The sequence below is a fragment of the Trachemys scripta genome, chromosome 11 (assembly GCF_013100865.1).
Source record: "Trachemys scripta elegans isolate TJP31775 chromosome 11, CAS_Tse_1.0, whole genome shotgun sequence".
Classification (NCBI taxonomy): Eukaryota; Metazoa; Chordata; order Testudines; family Emydidae; genus Trachemys; species Trachemys scripta.
In genome coordinates this window covers 59,646,900-59,650,465 of record NC_048308.1, presented here as the reverse complement: position 1 = coordinate 59,650,465, position 3,566 = coordinate 59,646,900, and the positions used below count along the sequence as shown (strand labels likewise).

Genomic DNA, 3,566 nt, shown 5'->3' with positions numbered 1-3,566 from the left:
TAAACTTACTAATAAGAGATTTCTTTTTGACCATCCTTCTTTAAAACAAAATTTTTTCAGACAAATGACCTTCACTAATTATAAAGGAAAATATTTCCTAAGCCACATGCATTTTTTTTAAGTCACACAAATAGATAAAGTCTTTTTTTATTATTATTTTTAAACTGACACTTTCTATAAAAACCCTCTGTACTTTCCCCCCCTCTCTACTACCTCCAAGATGGTAGGAAAGTTGTTGTTTTGGAGGGCAGAGGAGCTGCTCTCTGATGTTATGTCCTCTCAGTGCCTGTAGTGGTGCTGTAGGAGGCTGCTGGCTCTCTTCTTGAGCAGCCCCAGCAGCCCTGCCTTCTTTGCTGGAGAATATATTCAGGGATTCCCCTTAATAATCACCTACCCTCTGAGCACTTTGTACTTTTAAAATAATAAAAAGCCCCCCAAAGCTTTCTCCCCCACAAAAGCAGGATCTCCTCAGAGCTAGGGGGGCAGCAGCTGCTCAGCACAGAGCCCGAGCCCATTCCCGGTCCCTCTGCTGGGGAGGAAACTCTGATCTGTCAGCCCAGCAGAGGGAAAGGGGGGAGAGGCGAGAGAGGAGAAAAAAAAAGCAGCTGGAAAGGTAAGCCAGGCCCGGCCTGCATCCTCGGGTTTGCGTAGCGCGGCAGGCGGCGCGCAGGGGGCAGGGCGGGCGGCCACGCGGACTACGCGAGCCCGGGGATTCGATGGAGTGCCGTAGGCCGCAGTGGGGGTGAAGGGTGTCGGAGGGATTTTTAAGACTTTCGGGCGCTAGGGAGGCAGGAAAGTGGGGGTGAAGCGGCCGCTGGATCCCGGGGGACGGGAAGCAGCGCCTCAGTGTGCTTGAATGTAAGGTTAAGGGCGGCGAAGGGGGCGGGTAGGCCTCAGCCCGGCGGGGCCTAGCCGCTCCCCGCCCCCGCCGGTCCCCCCGCTGCGGCCCCCCACTCACGAAGACGGGCGGGCTCCTCCTGCCCTGCATGTTGCACTGGGCTCCACGGGTTTGGGGGGGTCGCCGAGGCCGCAGCAGAGGCGGGAGCCTCCCCCCGCCCGCCGGACGGGGATGTGGGGGGAGCGCAGCGGAGCCCCCGGGGGGCGGAATTTCATGGGATCATATAATTACTGAAGTTATTTTAATTATAATTAGGGATTGAGAATGACAACCCCCTCCCCCATCGCAGCCTGGGAGGCGGGTCCCGCGGGGGAGGGGGGTGTAGATTGAACAGCAGCCGGCGGCCTTTAAAGTTTAATTTAAGGTTTCCTTTCTCCCCCCCAATAACGTGCCTGTTTTATACCTCCTCCTGCTGCTGCTATTTATAAGTAAAATCATGGGGAGTATATTTTCTTCTTTACTAAATTGGGGGGGGGGGGTTAAATCCTTCCCCCCCCCCACCAACCCGTGTCTCCCTCCTTTCTGTTTCATTATAGCCTCCTCGACCATGTGCATGTCAGTTTTGCTTTGAGTTATTTTGTTTGAATTATAACTTTTTACAGGGTCCCCCCTTGGTTTGTGGAGGGGGCTAAAGGTTTGGGGACCTGAGGAGTTGTTAGACGGACATAGGTTGGTCTCACTAGAAGCAGCCTTGCATCATTTGACTCCCAACTCGTTCTGTAATTTTGAGTGTGAATAAATCTTCCCCCCTCCTTTAGTACTCCTCTAAATTATTTACTCTTGCAGGGTCATTATATCTTTCCAGCTAACTTCTGTGTCTTCTTGCGAGTTTTTTAGGTGCTGTCATTGATAGTCCAAGCACACTGACACATGCAGCGTTCTTGGACTGACTCTAGATTTGTGAATGGGGTGTGTAAACTCCTCCTTATTTGAGGTCTGATCCTGCAGACAATTATCTTGTGTAGTTGTTTACTACCGGGGGTACTTTAAGTAAGCCCTATGCTTGGTACTAAGTGTTTGCAGGTTGGGGCCATTGGTCAGTTTTGTATAAAATGTCTAGGGAAAGATGTTTCCACAGACCACTCTTTGATAACAAGAAAGGAAAAACTTTTGCATCCAAAGGTGTTGTCAAACTTGGATCTTGATTCTATAGTCTGACTCTGATAATCTGTGTGCAGGTCATTATGTCTATATGGAATCTCACCCCCTAATTGCAGTATCAGGGCCTGATTTGTCAATCATTTATAGTGGCAAGTAATGAATTTGATGTGAATATAATTCTTACCCAGGAACCCTCTTCACAACCCTAGTACATAAAACTGAAAACGAAAGCAGTTTTCCTGGGGAAAGTCAAGTGTGTTAGTTATACTTGAGAAGAGGGTCCACTGTGGGAGACATGCATCTTGCACAGCATAGATAAAATAGCTCTGATTTTTAATAGCTATAGATACCAGTGATTTGTTCCAGTGCATTTTAAAAATATTTATTAATTGCTTTGTACATATAACATTGAAGCATTTTTAAAAGCAAAAAAAAGCTTGACTTGACACCTGATATTCCACTTTCTGATTTCAGAATAACCAAGTTAGCCCTAATTTTGTTACGTAGCAACCTGCAATAAATGTCTATGTTCCCCATTGTGGGCACTTCTTGAGAGTTGATTTGCCATTCTTCGTAAATTTAGAGGAATATGTCCTATCCATATATTGCCCTCCCCTGTATCAACAGTAGCTCATGTTTGGACTTTGCTGGCAAAGTATTACACTGACTGACAACCCAACCTCCAGAGCACTGTTCTGTTGTAAGAAACTGGCACTTGGAAACCAATGGGACAGCTATAACTTTGGCAGAGCTGACTTATGAACTTCTGAATGAAGGATCCCAATGATATTTTTATTTATACAAAGTTTCTACTTTTTATTTTTATTCTTGTTTTTGGAAAAATTATAGAAACTAACAACTTTAAGAAAACATCCCAAATTATCTATATCTATATTTTCTTTTAATGTGTGCGATTCACGTTTTCATGAAAATTTAGGCTCTGATCCTGCAAATATTTATGCATTTGCTTACTTTTACACATTGTTTGGTGTAAATTACCAAAGCCCCATTGTGAAGCTATGATAGTTTACAGCAGCTGAGGGTCTGCTCTGTGAGTACCCCCAGTGACTTATTTTACACACTGTGAGTGGTCCTATTGAAATCAGTGGCGCTGTTCAGTATGTAAAAATAAGCTTATGTGCAAGTCTTTGCAGCATTGGGAATAAAAGTGCATATTTGATTTTTGTTAAACCTTATATGCAAGTGCATAATTGGAATTATTTAAAATAAGTACTTCATAATAGCATGGCCCTCTCCCGGTAGATGTAGAATAGCTGCTAGATGTATTGCAGAATTTTTCTAAAGACAATTAGTTCACTTTCAAACCGTGCAAGTTAAAGTTATAAAGGAGGCCTTTCCTGGAGACGTTTCTGGGTTATCAAGGTTTTCACTAAAACAACAAGGAGTCTGGTGGCACCTTAAAGACTAACAGATTTATTTGGGCATAAGCTTTCGTGGGTAAAAACCTCACTTCTTCAGATGCATAGAGTGAAAGTAAGATGCATCTGAAGAAGTGAGGTTTTTACCCATGAAAGCGTATGCCCAAATAAATCTGTTAGTCTTTAAG

At 44.7% G+C, this 3,566-nt stretch overlaps 1 protein-coding gene across 1 annotated transcript in view; it reads left to right on the top strand.

Moving 5' to 3' along the window:
- The first annotated feature begins 259 nt into the window (after positions 1-259).
- Positions 260-3,566, top strand: part of INO80D (INO80 complex subunit D) — a 51,984-nt gene continuing 48,677 nt past the window's right edge. The window contains exon 1 of the mRNA XM_034786063.1: positions 260-613. The gene's annotated coding sequence lies outside the window, so the exon portion shown is untranslated. The remainder of the gene's footprint in view (positions 614-3,566) is intronic.